The sequence below is a fragment of the Ochlerotatus camptorhynchus genome, unplaced genomic scaffold (assembly GCF_037179485.1).
Source record: "Ochlerotatus camptorhynchus isolate MF236.1 unplaced genomic scaffold, CSIRO-AGI_Acam_v1.1 ptg000284l, whole genome shotgun sequence".
Taxonomy (NCBI): domain Eukaryota; kingdom Metazoa; phylum Arthropoda; class Insecta; order Diptera; family Culicidae; genus Ochlerotatus; species Ochlerotatus camptorhynchus.
Genome location: NW_027040773.1, coordinates 5,065,092 through 5,083,233, shown reverse-complemented (window position 1 = coordinate 5,083,233; position 18,142 = coordinate 5,065,092). Strand labels below are relative to the sequence as shown.

The 18,142-nt window shown below is 37.8% G+C and overlaps 1 protein-coding gene across 7 annotated transcripts in view; it reads left to right on the top strand.

Annotated features, from left to right (window-relative positions):
- Positions 1 to 18,142, top strand: part of GckIII (Germinal centre kinase III) — a 222,135-nt gene that overhangs the window by 154,899 nt on the left and 49,094 nt on the right. The window lies entirely within an intron of this gene.

Genomic DNA, 18,142 nt, shown 5'->3' with positions numbered 1-18,142 from the left:
TCTACCTGAAGAAAAAGACCTCTTCGCTGTCCGCAGTGGTAATTTCTACCAGGAAAACCTGGCTGCTGGGATTGCAACGGGGTTTTATTTTCATCCTGTAAATCCGAGAAAAATGACACGAAATACGAAACGCTGAAGTGGAAAAACCGTGAGAACCAAAAATTAAGTGAGTATCTAAAACAATCGAGAACTAACCGGGGATTTGATTGCCAAACAAATCAGTAAGTTTCAGTACAATGGAACCATCACTAATCTTGCCGTCAATATTAATGATGTAGGGGAAATGCAGGTAATGCCGGCCTAAGTGTCCCTAATTTGGGCCCATACATAAATTCAGAAATCGACTAAATGTTCAATAGCAACCAAAAATATCCATTAGTAACGTCCCAGTAACGCGTTCATCTAGATAAAATTGATAAATAGCAGATTTTTAGCGATGGGCCTAATCTTAGATCCATAGGCCAACATTAGAGACATTTCCCCTATTACTTATCTACTAATATTATTTGAAATTACCCGGACTTGTTATGCCTTCGCCATCATCTCTTGTGAATTTATTGAATGAAATTGAAGTAACGTTTTAGCTGATTCTTATTTAACTTTCCTGAGATTTCCAGGTTTTTCCAGATCTTTTCGGATAATTTCCATGTTTATAAGAAATCTGGTTTCTAATTGCGTAAAAATAAAATTGCGTAATTGCGTTTCAAATTGCGTGGTTTCTAATTGCGTATGTTATTTTTGGTAAAACAACAACTTTTTTTCCGTAAACGGTTTCAAGACATGACGATCAGTTTTAAGAGATCAAATGTATGTACAATCATAAATGAAGTTTAACATTTAGTATGACTGGCTATAAATCACAATAATAAGAACTCATATAATTTCCAAGTAGTGAACCGAGAAATCGGGAAAACCGGGAAAAATCGGGTATGCGGGAAAACCCATGAATTTCGATAACGCAAAAATTTGAGGTTATTTCGAGAGTTGAAGTAACTTTTGTCACTAGTGACGTGAGAAAAGTCACGTCGTGGTCATGTGACTCTCAATTTGATTTGCACAGAGAGTTTACGTGACCACAACGTGATTTTCTCACTGCACTAGTAACTAAAGTTACTACGACTCTCGGAATAACCGCCATTTACTTAAGTTTTCAGTTTTCTTGGACTTGACTGGATTTTTTTCTGATGAATTTTGAAAAGATTTCAGATTTGATAACACACAGGGTTTTTTTAGAGAAACACCAAGGTTTTTTTAAAATCAAAGAAGTTTTGGAAAGAGCTAAAGAGAGCCTGGTATAAGAAGGAGCGGACTGGCTGGTTTTGAGTCAAACGAACTGTCAAAGGCAGAGCCAATCGAGCAGCGCCTATCTTGATTACATTGTCAGTTTTGCTAGAAATCAGCTAGGCATAGGTTGCCAAGGCAGTTTGTTTTGAATCCGCTCCTCTCTTATACTAGACCCTCTCGATGAAGAACTATTAATGATTTTAGACTTTAACTCCATGTCGCTAGCGTGAGTTCAGAGTAAGCTCTGTGAAAAATTACAAATAAATTGTGAAGAGGATCTCAGGATCCGTGAAAAATACCAAGTAAATCGAATTTACGGTGATAATTCTAAAGGCATCACAAACCGAATTTCTAGAGCACTTTAAGGAAACTTCTAAGCAAAATTGCAGAAGAATTTAGAGGAGAAGTCCAAGAAAATTCTGAACAAAATTTTGAGACAATCCTGAAGTAAATTGTTTGGGAATTCAAAACAGAATTACAACGAACTTTGAGTATGAATATGCAGGAATCTTCAGCGAATTTCTAGAAAAAGCTTTAAATTGAAAGAAAATCTAAGCATAAAATTTCTAGACTTTTATAAATAATTGTTGCAGGGATTCTCAGAGCGAATCTGAATCTTATTTTTTAAATATCTAAAATAAATGCTTGGAAAATATTCCAAAAGAAATGTTTGGGAATTTTCTTGTAAATCTTGTAAATATTTTCGAATTAATTTTCAGAGAAGTTAAAATATAGAGAAATTTTGAAGACTTCGAACGCACGTCCAAATTCGACCCAGGAAAAATGCTGCTGTCTTAGTAATGACCCATTTAACCTAGTGATTCTTTCGGCTTTCGGTTTTATGCTTTATTTTAATGTATATCGAACATCGAATGAAAAATTCCCAAGATTACGGGCAAACATCAGGAATAATACAAAATCCCAGAATTAGAAATCTAAAGTTTCAGCCATTTGATTAATTTCAAATTCACAACCTTACATTTTAAAGTTCGGCGCTTCAAATATTTTTGATAGTTTTGGAACTTGAAAACTTCTCACGTTCGATAATCTTCTGCAGAATCCCCCTTACATGTCCGCAATATTTAATTTTAAATAAAATTTATTAAACCATGAAGATATTTCAAAATCCAGGATTATTTATTTTTCCAAGCATGAAGTCTTTAAAAATCCAGATCTCAGGATTTACACTTTTTTTTCCAAACCTTGAATGACGACCATTTCTGTGTCCAGAAAAATGGAATTCTTTTATAACTTCCCCCATAATATACTTAAAAATCTTCTGCAGAACATTTTCGGAATTCAATCTGCAACGCTCCTCTATTATTAATAATTTGAGCTATTTCCTGAAAAATGCTCCTAAAAAAACACTTGAAGTTCTCTTCAGCATGCATTTAGTATTATCCTGAAATTCCAATGGAATTTCTTTTTAGTTCTGCTCAGAGATTTCACCATTCTTTGAAATGGGGCCTCCCGTAGCTCAGTCGGTAAAGGCGCAGCTACAAAGCAAGACCATGGCTGGGTTCGATTCCCGGTCCGGTCTAGGAATTTTTCGTGTTGGAAAATTTCTCAACTTCCCTGGGCATAGAAGTATGATTGAACTTGCCACACAATTATACCAATGCAAAAATGGTGCAGGCATCGAAAGCTCTCAATTAATAACTGTGGAAGTGCATCTAGAACACTAAGTTGAGAGCACGCAATAAGCTAATATGCGATATGCAATAAGCTTGAAATGCGAAGAAGAAGAAGAAGAAGTTAAAATGATCCTCATAATTTCCTTGGAAAATTGTCACCGGAATATCCTTGGAATACTCATCAGAATTCCTTAAAAATCACCAGAAATTTTGTTAGAAAAAACCTTGGAATTCTGAATTTAGTTTTCTTGGAATTTTCGTTGAAATTATCTTGAACATTTCCTCAAAACTCTTTTCAAAACTCCTAAGAAGAATTATTTTCAGTATTATTTTTCTTAAAAATGTAAACCTCAAATTAAATTTATTGCATAACTAGTAATTCATTCTATGCACCGTATTTTTTGTTTGGATTCGGATGTTAATCATTTTCAAGTTAATTTTCATCTCGTTATGACAGTTTCATCGATCCGACACCTGTTTCCGAATGTTCTAGAACAGCTGTGGGTTATAATCACTACGCCAAGTCGAGCTATTACCCAAGCGGCACACTTCCATTGAAATAAGTTGCTGCAACTTGATTGTGACTGGAATAAGTTGCACACAAGTAACCACAATTGTTCAATAACAAGTGTGCTGCTAGGGTAGTGTAGCCGTGATCTATTTACCTTCTGACCGCCGCAACGATGTCATTAGTATTCAGGATTATGTGCTACTGTTTACAATTTGGAATTCAATGACTATGCTCTGCAGTTCGGAGATTATAACCAGCCTTTGCTCCGGTGGAGTAAGTCGTACGATGGGTCTTTCCAGGTTGAGCCTCAATCGGCTCTATCTACTGCTAATTCAACGCTTTTCGACGGTTTCGCTTTACATGGCCTCACGCAGATCAATGGTGTATCGAATAGGAACGCTCGCTTTCTAGATCTTGTTCTGTCTAACAAGGCTGCAACTCTGGCATGCACCGTTTCGGAAGCCATAGAACCTCTGATCTTACTTGATGCAGACCACACTGCTTTAGACGTCCTGATGAACCTCCCAGTGCCAATCGTTTTTGAGGATTGTTCCGAAAATAATCGTACACTGGATTTCCGTCGAGCCGACTATGTTGCGATTAGTGCTGCTATTTCCGGTATTGACTGGCGACCATTAGAATCAGCTGATTGTGTTGACGATGGCGTTGAATATTGCATTTAAATGATTTGGGATATCATGGTTGATTTGTACCTATTGCTCGTACCGCACCAAAGCCACCGAGGTCTAACGGTCACTTGCGTCGACTGAAACGATATAGGGCTAAATCGCTACAAAGGTTCTGAAAAAATCGTTCGTACACTACGAAGCAGGAGTTCAACCGCACAAGTAACGACTATAGGAAATACAACAGATTCCTGTATCGACGATATGTCTTTCCCGTCTTATTTCTACGCAGAAATACGAAGCGTTTCTGGTCGTTTGTAAACTCTAAAAATAACGAAGTCAGTTTGCCATTGTCAGTTCATCTCGGTGAGCTATCCGCTAAATCTGAACCGGAGAAATGCTGCATTTTTGTCACGATTGCTATAAGCGATTCTCCAAGAGATGCATTTGAGCTCCGTTCGTTTCATATCACTGAACATATCGTCAATCTAGCTCTTCAAAGGTTGAAAATATCGTTTGCTGCCGGTCCAGATGGCATTCCTGCGTCCGTTCTGAAGCTGTGTTCGGAGTCGTTGCTCACTCCCTTGGTGAAGCTATTTAATCTGTCACTACAGGAGAGTAAATTTCTTGAGACGTGGAAATTTCCGTATATGTTCCCCGTCCACAAGAAAGGCGATAATTGGATTCTATCCAAAACGGTCAGTTACAACCAATGTGGCCGAATTCGTGTCGCTCTGCGTTCGAACCATGGACTCTGACGGACTAATCGACGTTGTTTACACTGATCTCAAGGCTGCATTTGACCGAGTAGACCTCAACATTCTTTTGAGCAAGCTTGAGAAACTCGGAGTGTCTGGATCCTTCATTTTGTGGTTAATATCTTACCTTACGAACCGTTCGCTTTGCGTTAAGAGTGGAGCTTCTCGTGCTGAAGTGTTCACGAACGTTTCCGGCGTTCCTCAAGGAAGTCATCTGGAACCCCTTCTGTTTCCGCTTTTCGTTAACGAGCTTTCGTGTCCGATGCCACCTGGATGTCGACTATTCTACGCTGGAGATGTCAAAATGTATATGGTTATCAATGGCATCGCTGATTGTGCATCGTATGCAGAGTTGGTGCTCCCGTAATTTCTTGACGCTCAGCATCAACAAGTGCAATGTAATATAATTTCACCGCAAACAAAACCCGATAATATTTGATTATTCCATTTCCGGGAAAACGTTAGAGAGGATAAGCCAGATCAAAGATTTGGGAGTAACCTTCAAACCGCACTAACCGCACGCATGATTTTCGTAGACAAAAAATTAACATGCAATCAACTGTGGTTGATATTGCAAACTTTTATATCGCAACTGGGAATATCAAGCTAACAAATCTTACCAGCTGCAACTATGGTTGATTTTCATAATTTTTGCTTTACACCCGGACACAGCCGAAACATCCATCACGGCTAGCAGCAGTCGCTTCGTGTCTGCCATCGGTGAAGAGTAAAACGAGATAGCATTATTATAACTTCTCTTTCTAAAAAAACGAAGTGCGATGGAATCATTTTTGCGTCGAAACAACTCTCAGCTTCAACTTCACACGTTGTGAATAGTCCAGCAATATCAAAGGAGCTTGTAAAATCAATAACAAGCTTGATATTTGGCTCCAATATCACGCGTGATATTGAGAGCTGGAAAATATCAATTTGCTAATGATCATACCATCACTGCGCACTACAATGACATCCTGACTAAAGCTTACAGGCAGCTTGGCTTTATGTTCAAAATATCTGGGGCTTTTAGCGATCCGCTATGCATGCGGGCGCTGTATTGTTCGTTAGTATATTCAATCTAAGAGTATAGTACTATCGTCTGGTGCCCATACCAAGCATGCTGGATAGCCAGATTTGAGAGTGTACAGAGAAAATTTGTTCGCTACGCGCTTCGTCATCTGCCCTGGCGGGACATGGCTAACTTGCCGTCTTACGTGGATTGCTGTCGTCTGCTTGGAATTTGCACCTTGGAACGAAAAAGATGGAACGTGCAAGCTGAGTTTGCTACCAGCGAGATTGATTCCCCCGAATTGCTTCGGCAGTTTTTATTTCACGAACCTATCCGTGCCGTCGTCTATGCATTGTTTGACTTTAATGTGCCGTTACTGTTTTTATTAGAAGACTGTCCTGAATTAGAATATGTCCTGTTTTTGTTTTTATTATACTTTTTTAATTTATTAATACAACCATATGTCAGATGAATCATTGAAACAACAAATAAATAAATAAATAAATAATTTGCATTTCAAATAAAAATGTTTTATTGTACTAAAATAATCTTTTAGTAAAACTATGCCGCTTTTATTCATTAGAATCTCATAATGTGTTTTATTATCTTTACTAAATAGTCATACTATATTATACTACCAAGAACATAAATAAGAGAAGATGATTCATTGTTATTTTCGATTCTTTTTTCAAAGGGTACAAACGATACTCCTTTAGCTCAGTCGGTAAAGGTACTGCTACAAAGCTACGAAGTCTATGCTTCAGGAAGCTGGGTTCGATTCCCGTCCGGTCTTTTAATTTTCCGGATTGAAAATGTCTAGACTTGGGTAGTGGAAGCGCTTCAAAAACACTAAGTTGAGAGCAAGCAAACAACTAATATGCTATTAGCAATGAGCTAGAAATGTCATTTAGTAGTAATACAAATGGTATTTTTATGCAATGAAAACAGTTTTTTTTGCGGATTAGTATTTGAAGTCATAGATATCTTTTGAGAATTCGCGGATTTCACGGATCACATTTAGTAATTTTGTAATAGCCCTGCAAATGTCAAAGGCTCAGAATCTTGGAAATTGTCCTAATCCCATTTTTTAAGATTTCTGTTGGGGCAGACTACAGAGAGTCCAAACATGTTCTTACTCCGAGATCTCCAACAATTTTCCCTAAATCAAGTTAAAGATTTCTTAAATATTTGTAGCAAGTTAAAGATTTTAACAATTTACTAATTCAAACTCTCACTCTTTATAATTCGGTCTAATGATCTATTCAGCTTAAACGCGTTCGGCCTAGTGATCCTAACAATATTACATGAATTAGTTTGTCAGAAAGTTCTCGGGCTTAGCAAGCGTCAAGCATTGAAAAGTACAAGATCTCACGTATAGAAAAGTGATGTAAATCGATTTCTCTGAGTATCTAGATAAAATCATTTATTATTGGTGCATTACTTTTCTAAACTTCAGACCTATTATGTTTACAAAGCCCCAGTACTGATCAACTGAGTCATGAAATATTTTTATGTTCACTTGGCCGAGTGACCGATTGAATTAAGAATTTTTCACTTGATACTTGATATATATCTAACAATCACTCTACATTTGAGAATCAGTTCCAGTTGACTTACACGTTGAATTGTCAGATTCATAGTTATTATTAGCTGACCCACAATTGTGAGATGACTTAAAAAAAAGTATATAATGGATCAAAATATCGTAAAGATCAATGGATTATTTTATAATACATCGATAATAGTATATAACAAGCCATTTAGTTGAATTATACTGTCAGCATTGAAATATGTGTATTGCAATTGAAGATAATTCATCCACAAATATTATCGCAAATTTGCACTTGGTCACGTTAAAAAAATTAATGGAATACTTTCGTTTTTTTTTAACTGAATATTATAAACCGATAATTTTTTGAGAATTAAACAAAAACCCGGAAATTTCAAAATGAACATACACTGGCCAGTAAATATGAGAAATATTAAAAATTCTTTGGGATTTTTCTTGCTGTTAAACATGAACAGATCTTTTGAGTTTTGCTGTTCTCGTTTTGTTTTTACACCGCCTTTGAAACATCCCATGCAATTTGGAAATATTTGAATGCATTTTAAACACGATTGGAAAATATGCTGAAAAATAAAAAAATAATTATTTAAAGATTTTATCAATCTCAATCTCATATAATTTCAGATTTTTCATTATTTTACTCACGGCCAAATGATTGGTATTCGGCCAAATGATTAAATTAAAAGTGCGGTCAATCTACGAAAATCATCATGCTATTTTTTTTATTTTTTTATATTTCGAATTTCCACAAAGTTCATAAGGAAAAGTAATTGGGAAACGGAACTAAACTATGCGAATCCAGATCTCAACCAATTTCTCATTTCAGCACATCCATTTAGTTTGTTTAATAGCTAAGTTATGTGACTCGATGCCTGGTCTAACTATCAACTCCACTGTGGAGCAAGTTGAAGCTCAGCTTAGCGGGTATTTTAGTTTTCGAAAAGATGATTTTCATACATCAGCTACTTATTTCCAAGAGTGACACCTTACATGATTCGTTTCTATCAAGTGCACTCATGCATGTAACCATGGATAGTGCTTATTGCGAAATACATATCAAATGCTCGAAAATCCACCCAAGATTCACAACGAATTACCTGAATTAGACACGTTAAACGTTTGGCTTCGACACCCGCACGCAGCGAATATTACGAGCTTTTAGTCGATTGGAAATGGAAAATAAAAAACTTTCGGTTTTCAACACTGCCGCCGTCAAATGATGGCGTGGGTTTCCTCCGGGGAACATCGACACCCGTCGAATTCGCGCCGGATGGCGTGAAGCATTTTCGATTCAATTTCCTTTCGTTATCGGGTTTCTCTTCTCGATTTCGATTGTGTATGGGAGGAGGGGAGGGGTTTGAGGTATACCTACTTAGTTTTGTGATGCATCATCGTGCGTTTCCTTTTTGCGTGAGCGATTTTCTGACAGCAAAAGCAGCATTATTACGTGTACACATCGCATTGGGTGGCTGTAATGTGCAACAGCATCGACAACAGCATCAGTAGCTAAGCTTACCAACCTGAACGGGCATATGAGATGCGGATCTTGATCTAAACGAGGAGATTGATGGGTTTGTTCGCGCATTGATACACACACCCGATAGCATGCCGGCAAGCCAAGCATTCGTGCACAAAGTCAGTGCTCCAGCTGCCAGAGCTTCCGACGTCAATTGGATTTCAATCGAGAAAACTTCCGATCGAGTAATTTTCAATTTACTCGCCTGTTTATTATGTTTTCCCTTAACGAAAAGGAAAAAGCTCATTCCTTCCACTCAACCAGTCATCTGGTGAGCATGTGAGTCGAAATAAGCAGTTTTGAACTCGAAAAATTGCATTTTCTCACCCATGGAATTTCATCAGGCCTAAGTTCGTTTCATTGACGTAATTCACTTTCTTTCTTTGTACGTGACGAATAGAAACATATAGACCATCGATCACGTTCATTCCGTGCAAACTGACATGGGTTCATCATTTGAACTTACAGGAAAGATGCTACTGCGCCACCCACACACTTCATTTGCTTTTCTATTATTGTTCGAGCCTCTCAAGGCGTGAAGATATGGTAGGTTGCACGCTCGCTCTACATGCACGGGCAATGTGACTAGAAAGGAAGGAAGACCGTCAAGTAGATAAGCTCTTTTCCTGTTCGATATGTGTTGTCTTTGTTGTTAGGATCTACACTAAAAATAACCTCTATTGCTGGCATAGTTGATGACTTTGTAGTACTTTTGTTGAGTGGTATGTCCTTCCGTCACTGTATATTCACACATATAAGCTCCCTTAGCGATAGACCAAAGAGGAAACCCTATCAGTACACCCCAACAACGTCCACAATACCACTTCAGTTAATGCTTTTAACAACAGAAGAAAACGTAATTTCGGGTATCGTTGCGATGCCTTGGTTGACCAATTAAAAACCACCAAAATGACCATTTACCACCAGTGTAATCTAATCAACATCAATTGAACGGGCATGTAACCGTAACAGGAACTGAATTTTTGCTCTCTTGGATAGGGAGCAGTAAAAATAGCCAAAACAAGATGTTTCGGAATCGCTTGGCTGGACGCTCAGTGTGTAGCGCCAATTTGATAGATCGGTTTCTACAGAAGTTTCTCCGAAAGCTGATAACATTCTCGCATTCCAATGCTATCTCATCATGATTAGAGTGGTTTTACCTTCTGGACAAATACAGTGTCACTGGGTTTTGTTGAGTTTGTAGATTGGTTCATACAGCAATCATGGAATTTTTCCGATACGATATGTAGTAAAGTGAGTGGATAAGATCAAAAGCAGTGTGATATTATTTGAATTGCAGCCTCACATACTATAAATTCGATAAGTTCTTGAACGAATTGTCCTCCATCATTACGTGTACGCTTCGCATCAGTAGTACTTATCAGGGGCACTCGCGGAAAAATTTTAGTTCCTGCGAAATTACAGTAACAGTTTTGAGCGCAATTTCATAGCTTCTCCCAACCAATGGATGTAAGATTTGCTTACAATAATGAGGAATTCATCATCGCAGGATGTTAGTGGAGACCGCATGAACGGAGGATGAGATATACCGAGCTGCGATCCAATGCAAGAAAATGGAGAAAGAAAAATGTGGAGTGCATTAGTGAGTGAAATGAACCATGGCGAAAAAATAGAAAAAAGGTTGCCGACTGGATTCGAACCACGCACGTTGTGATTATCAGACCTGTGTTTCTCCACTGCTCTCTCCATGCTTAGGAATACGGATCGGCTAGAAGCGAATAGGAAGCGCTCATTTCCTCTCATACTCTATTTCGTATGCTTTTTTTTGCTGAACGGGAATTGGAGAGAATCGTGGAAAGTGTGTGCGTCATTCTACAATGCTTGCTGGTAAAACGCCGAAAACGTAGACACAACACGAAAAAAAAAGAAAAAAAAATATTACATCGTCTGCAAGGTCAACTTATACAGGGTGTTCATCCAACCGCGAAAACTGGGAAAACCGGGAGAAAAAAACCGGGAATTCGGATTTGCCGGGGAAAAAACCGGAAAAAGGTGAAACCCTAAATAGCACCGGGAAAGATCATACATATATACTCATCCCAAATACAAATTTTTGTTTTATCATAGTCTTGTAGGCCACAACTTGGTCCGGAATGATTTGGATAATTTAAAAAAAAAATTTTTAAACGATTAATAAGTTTAAATGATGTTGTAAGTCTTCGTGAAGTACAAAATGATCATAATGCGTTTCTCCTGCTCAAGACTCTTGTATTGATATATGCTTTTTCAGATATACCAAAACAAGATTTCGGCTCATTTTTTGCAGTGAGCCTTTTGGATTTTATACGAATTCATGATTCCATTAGATTTTGAAGATCTAGATCATCAACATGTTGATGTGAATCTCATCTCATAATTTTTTTCTACAAAGTAGACGTATTGTACAGTAATTCTGCTAAAAAATATGATTGTTTCTAAACGGGTATTCTTGAACGCCTTTTTTGTTTTTTGTAAAACCAGGAATTGAAAAATTGAATTTGAATGGGCACCCTGATCATTTGCTGCGGAGGATCGTAGGAAATGCAACTAACCTTCAATGTAATATATTTTTGTTTGTGTTTTCTATTCTAATCGAATCTAATCTAATACCAACACAGCCAGTTCTTGAAAGCATCCTGGAAAATGATATATATACCTGCATCATTTTTCTTGTCTATTTAATATATGTTTCACATCGAAGATGCGTCACACATATCAAAACGGCCAGGCCTACTGTGCTGCATTTAAGAGGCAAGATGATTCAGAAAATATCGGTCCTGTTTAAATCGAAGATTTAAACACGATGCTTCAGAGTCCAATTAATGGATGAAACGTGGACGTGTAATTATATGATTGGTTGGTCGTTGGAAGCATCAAAGCTAGAAAGGTTAAGTGATGCTCCATTTTCTTCTGACGGTTGGGGCATGAGGCATGAGCACTAACTCTTGTCCTAGGCTTTTACGACTTATGGCTATAGCGCCATTGTTTTTTATCTGTTCGGGACCTAACACTACTGCGACCAGTAAATTTATCTATTGTAGTATACCCCACGTCCTTAGTTTAGTGCATGTGGTATTACTCCATCACTATTGAGAAATGATGAAGTATTCGGTTTTGATACAGTTGTCATTCGTGCCTTCATCGCAAGGAATCATTGAAAGGTTCCGCTATTTATACCCTTCAGAGTGTTGGAACACCCTCCAAAGGCGCGCCCCTTTGTCAGTCAAAATTGTAATCCTTAACAACAAAAACAAGCTATGACACCGATAATGACCATGCATCAGAACCATAGTCTTAACCACTTCAAACTACGGAACAACGATTAGAAGATCATCCTCGGTAGACAAAGCCGAGTCTTGTCACTATCAACAAGGCATAAAAAGTATGTGTTCCTTGGATTACTGAAAAATCCTGTTCCCCTAGTTTGAAGTAGTCAGGACTAGGAATCGGTGGTAGATCTTACATCCCGTAACGTACCACGAAAAGGTGATCTACTCTCGTTACGGGGCATTAGCGCCATTACTCGCTTTCTGAAAAGAGAAGAGTGAAAGGAAAAGGAGAAGGACATAGAGAAAAGGATTATGTGAAATCTATGAGCATAAACAATATTTTTGTTTTGAAATATACAATATAGAAATGCATAACGGCGCGGTGGTCACTACCCGAGTCTTGTCACTATTATCAAGTGATAAAAAAGTAACAAAGACTAAAATGTGATCCTTTGATTACTGGAAAATCCTGATTCCCTAGTTTGAAGTTGTCACGACCAGGGTTCGGTGTTAGATCTTATACTAGTAACACACCACAAAAAGGTGATTTCCCAACGTTAATGCTTTGAAAAGATAAAAATTTACAAAATGGAACGAACTCACCAAGTTTAGCCAATTGAATCTGAAGGCTGCCTGACATGTGTTGATGTAGAAGTCCAAATTGTAGACGAAGCTTGACGAAGATCAACATGAACTGGTCCGGTTTATGGTAGTTGCGCGGAATGTCTTCCTTCGATATAAGTAAACAAATGTTCGGATGTATGTAGTCGATTTTTGATGTGCATTGGCAAGCCAATAGTCAGGGGTACGAAAGTGACTCCGTTGGCATCGTACCACTCCAGGACAACATTTGAATAGTGGCACGAAGCAAGATCCGGCCAGAAGATCGTGGACCCTCGTGTTGCTTCAACAGAGGAAGCAGACGCTTCTGTAAAGACTCCTTGAGGTAGATCTCCCCGTTTACAGTCCCGGTAGTCACGAACGGAGGACTCCGTTTGCCACATGAGCAGATCGCTTGCCAAATCATGTATTTCTTGGCAATCTTTGAAAGTTTCTGCTTCCTTACTTCCTCCGGAACATCAAACTTGTGCTTGGCGGTGAAGAATAGTAGCCCCGGAAGATGCCGGAAGTCCGCCTTGACGTAAGTCTCATCATCCATGATGAGACGATGAGGCTTCGTCAGCATCTGGGTGCAGTGCTGTAAATTCTCAAAACCAAATGAACATTTTTGATGAAAATGAGAAAAGCAGCTATCCGCTATCAAAGACGACCTCCTTCGAATAGGTGAAATCAGTTGCTTTTAGTCATTTGACGAAGGCATGGATCATTCTCATTTGAGAAACGCTTGATACCATTCAATTGAGTGTAGCCTTCACATAAACGGAGCTCTGGTCGACATTCTGGTGAAAAATCTAAGCCAACCCAACACCAACCTGACTTCTACAGAAGATTAATAAAATTATTCAAGCTCTTGGATCTTGCAAAACTTTTCGAATGCCCTTTTTTATTTTTATTTGTTAAAGTCCAAGATTAAATATTCATTATTCCAAAATCTAGAAGACATTTCGAATGTTGGCATCTCGTAATCTTTCCAAATTCCATCAGAATCATAAAAGTATTTCTAATCCCATTTTAATCCCAGAAACTTTCATTGTTTTCCCGAGTTCTGCATTTGTTTAAAATACAATTGTTTTTGTCAATCCTTAGTATTGTGAAACTATCATTATCCGAAATTTTGAGAGTTTCCCCATGCTAAAGATTTCTTCAGGTTTTCAAAAATTTACCTTATTCTATTATCTTATTTCCATATATTGAACCTTGATTTTTTTCTGTTTCTCCAAGAAAATGCCATAATTCTGAAAGCTTTCTTAGAATGCTGTTTTTCTACACAACATATCTCGAAACAATGTCTTCATTGATCTTGAATATATCTATTAACCTTACAATCTTAACAACATTCCATGACCCAGAAACTTGAAGTTATGAAATTAATTTCTTAATCTCGGCAAAGTGGTTAACATCAATGTCTCTCAAAATTTACTTTGTATGGCCAAAAAAAAAATACAAATAAAAAACTATTAAAATATGATATATGAAAACAAGTATTTTTCTTACATTGGAGTGTGTTTGCTTTTGTTAACAAAAACTTGTTACGGTTACTTCTTGAGTCTCAACATTTTGCTGCATTCAAAAAACCTTCGTACTAGTGCAACATGATAAATCACGGAAACATTTAAGCATCCCCCAACAATAATTTCCTCGTGACTGCTGTTAAATCCAAACGATGTCTAATGAAATTCGAATACCGTTAAACGGGGTAACATTGATAGTTTTTTAAGTATATTCTAAAAATCTTTTCAAGCAATTCATGTTTAAAAAAAATTAAACAAGTGCTGAGGATCCTAGAGTCAATTCGCTAGTAATGTGTTAAAAGGAAATTAAAGCGTTTGCCCTATTTTTTTAGTCTTGTGACTCAACATCAGTATTTTGATTTGGGGTTACTTTGACAATGCTCGATGAATGTAGAAGAAAACGCGTTCAACTCAAATAATTTAGTTCTTGAAATATGAAACTTTGAGTGAGTATATAATCAGAAAACATCATAAGCAAAAAGAACACAACATTTAATTTGTGATGGCTATATAGGAAATACATTTCGTAAGTGCTGGTTTGAGTGCTGTTTCAAACAGACGAGAAACAAGAAAATTGTTTTTCAATATGTTTGTAAAAGATGTAACACATACTATATAAAAAATATATATCATATCAACAAAAATACCCTAAGCTACAATATGGAACCAAGGTTTTTAATACGGAAAAAGCGCAGAGAGTAAATTTAATCATTATATTATACTATCATAGTTACCCGTATTAACAAAGATACCCCGTTTTACGATACGCTTAAATCGACGTAAATTTCATTTTCACATCCATTAACAGCAATGATGACTATAACTTTGCCACTTCAGCTGAGACGCAATGTCGGAAGAAATGCCTTTAAAAATAGGGAAAAATGCGGTAATTTTGAAATAGTGATGATGTTGGCACTCTGATATTATCAAATTTATTGCCGAATGCATGCAGTTATAACCCTTACGGAATAACTTCACAGTATCTGTTCACTTAATTCACTGCATGTCTACTGAGATTTGTGGGTTCGATTCCCACCAGTGGGTGTCATTCACAATTTTCGTAAAAACTCGCACATATTCGTTGCCTTCAGTACCTGTTGTTTCGTACACTTAATTCTCAGTTGAAGTAAAAAAATTAAATTGAATGCTGTTTTGATCGTAACACAAAATTTAAACAAATGTCTCTTTTTCGAGCGCCTACCAATGCTTCTATGTTGAATAATGAAGTTATATTTATTGTATGGAAAAGTAAAAGCTTTTGCTTGAAAAGTTCCCCACCTAAAATTAAGCTACTGCACATATGTCAATCAAAGAGCTTCAAAGTTGCAAGCAACCTTGTTTGACGGAATGTCACGTATCCAAACCCATAAGTAAGTAATTTAAAAACACTTATTGCCTTTGTATTAAATCAGCAACGAATCTTAATGCTTTAGTGGTACAACTCATTTTTAATAGAGGATATTAAACTGCAACCGAAGGTGACCTCGGTGACGGCGACTTTAAATTATCATGAGAGATACAGAAAGTCCTTAACAACGGAACTGCTGCATCTTTACTCAAAAAAAAGTCGAAATAATGGCTGATGACTGCGTGCATTGCAGCATAGATAGGCTTTCGTGCGTGTCCCAATCCGAATTAACATGCATCACGAATGGATTCTCGTTTGCTGCCAGCCATGGATCAGACGCATAAAAAAGCACTTTCGATTGTACGTACCTCGATATTTGTATGCGCACATGCATGTCTGCAAACTATACTAAGGCAGCATGAAATATTGTAATTACAGTTAGCTTTGAAACAATACCACACACAACCCACCAACTCACCAGTCGCGAGTACAACAGCAACAGACGATCGACAGCAGAGAAGAGTGAAGGGAGTGTTTCCGAGTTCAGCGAGAGTCAATGAATCTAAACAAGCACTCGCCACTGCCTAGGGTAGGGTAGGGTAATAATCTCGTGGTTTTAGAATGAGTCATAATCTTGGGGACTTTGAGCGCACTCACACCTCGTTGAGATCATTATGAGCTCTAGCCCAGACAGTTAATGAGGTCAGCTTGCAAATAAAAGCTAAGTAGGGGAAATGACGATTTCGGCACTTCTTTACCTATTATCGTCAGGGGATTAATTAAATATCTTTGAGTGCTATTATTTCGGAAAAGGGTGCTCTGGGATATGATGCATCTGCATGCAAGGACTCCATTTGCCCCATTTCCCCTAGTGCCCTATGACTGGATGCTGTTGTTTGCGCAAATTGCTTTTCAATGTTTCGAGACACACGACACGGCGGCATTTTGGAGTTCGATAAGATCGCCTCTCAGCTACGCTGCCCATTACCTTTTCGTATCGCATCATATGTACCTAGTTGTAGTTCCTTGTTCTCGCAGTGAGTGAGTGAGCCGGAGCAGGTATAGCCAATAAAACCATTTTTATTGACCTATTGTGTATATCTAGAATGTGAACACGGCGGTGGCTTCAAGGTTTCACGCTTAGAAGAGAATGCCATCGAGCCCGCAGCAGTTTAGGCATACGGAGGAATTGGGCCAAAACCAGAAATGAGCACTCGTCGAATGGTGTGTGTACTAAAAGTAGAGCGAAAGTGAAGGTTATACTCTGCCATTCTAATGGCAAATGGGCTTCTTACATTCGGTTGCTGTGAATCATGATTTCGATTGATTTGGCCTCTCTTGAGCTTCGAATTGATGGTTTCCCGATTGAGATAAATGGTGCTCTAATGTATGCGCAAACAAGCATTAATTGCAACTGCATTTGATCTGCTCCTTGCCACTTAAAAATTTATCCAGATTCAGATTGGATCCCATTCATAGATTTCACGTTCCTTTTCTAGGCATTCTGTGTCATTCTTTAAATAACATCTTACATGTGCTACAAAACCTAGAATTCGTGAATCCCATTTAGGATCCGTGAATTTTGGCTAGTGATCCTTGAGTCAATTTTTTTGATTAATTTCCAATCGATTTCTTGAGAATATATCAGCTTGTGATCCAATGCATCTTCAGATGGATTTCTTCAGGTAACCAGAAGAAACCAGTCTGAGATTCAAAAGATTTTTATACGAGATACATTTGAATCAATTTGGAGAAACAGGGTGGTCATCGAACCGGGAAAACCGGAAAATAACCGAGATTTTGAAAAGTAACCGGGAAAACCTGGACAACCCGGGAAAACCTGGACAACCTGGGAATTGAACGAGAGATCCGGGAACAATCCATAAACATTAATATATGGTCTCTAACGTTATAGAATTTTTTATGAATGTACAAGTTTATTCTATGGTTTTGTTTTCGTTGTCCCTGATTTCGTGTGTTTTCCGCGTATTTTTCAACTTGTACCAAGCCAAAACTACAATTATTTTGGTGTATGCATAAGTGGACATGAAATTCCAATTAATTAAGCAACTCAAAGCACTTCTACACAAACAAACACATCCATCGGATAGCGGAAGTCTTCCCCTATTCGATGGTAATGTTGATTTGCCAGGGAGAGTCATGTCTTTTGAAAAATCATCGACAGAAGCCATTGTTTACAAAAGCTATTAAGCCCTAATTCCAACTCTATCTAGTAATGTTCTATTTATTGTGAAAAATCTTAGACAAGAATGTGGATCTAGTAGCTGTGGAGCGGCATTACTCGATTTGTGCTTCGATCGTTTTTTTTTACTTGTTTTGAGGCTCCGCCTCCTCCCGATGAAGAGTTTTACTGGGTCTTGGTGCTGGCGTTCTGCCATCCGTCCGCGAAAGAAAGTTCTGAAATTTTCACTTGGATGTTTGGTTCTGGATGTTATCAATTATTGAGTGAAAGAAATTTTCTGCACACATA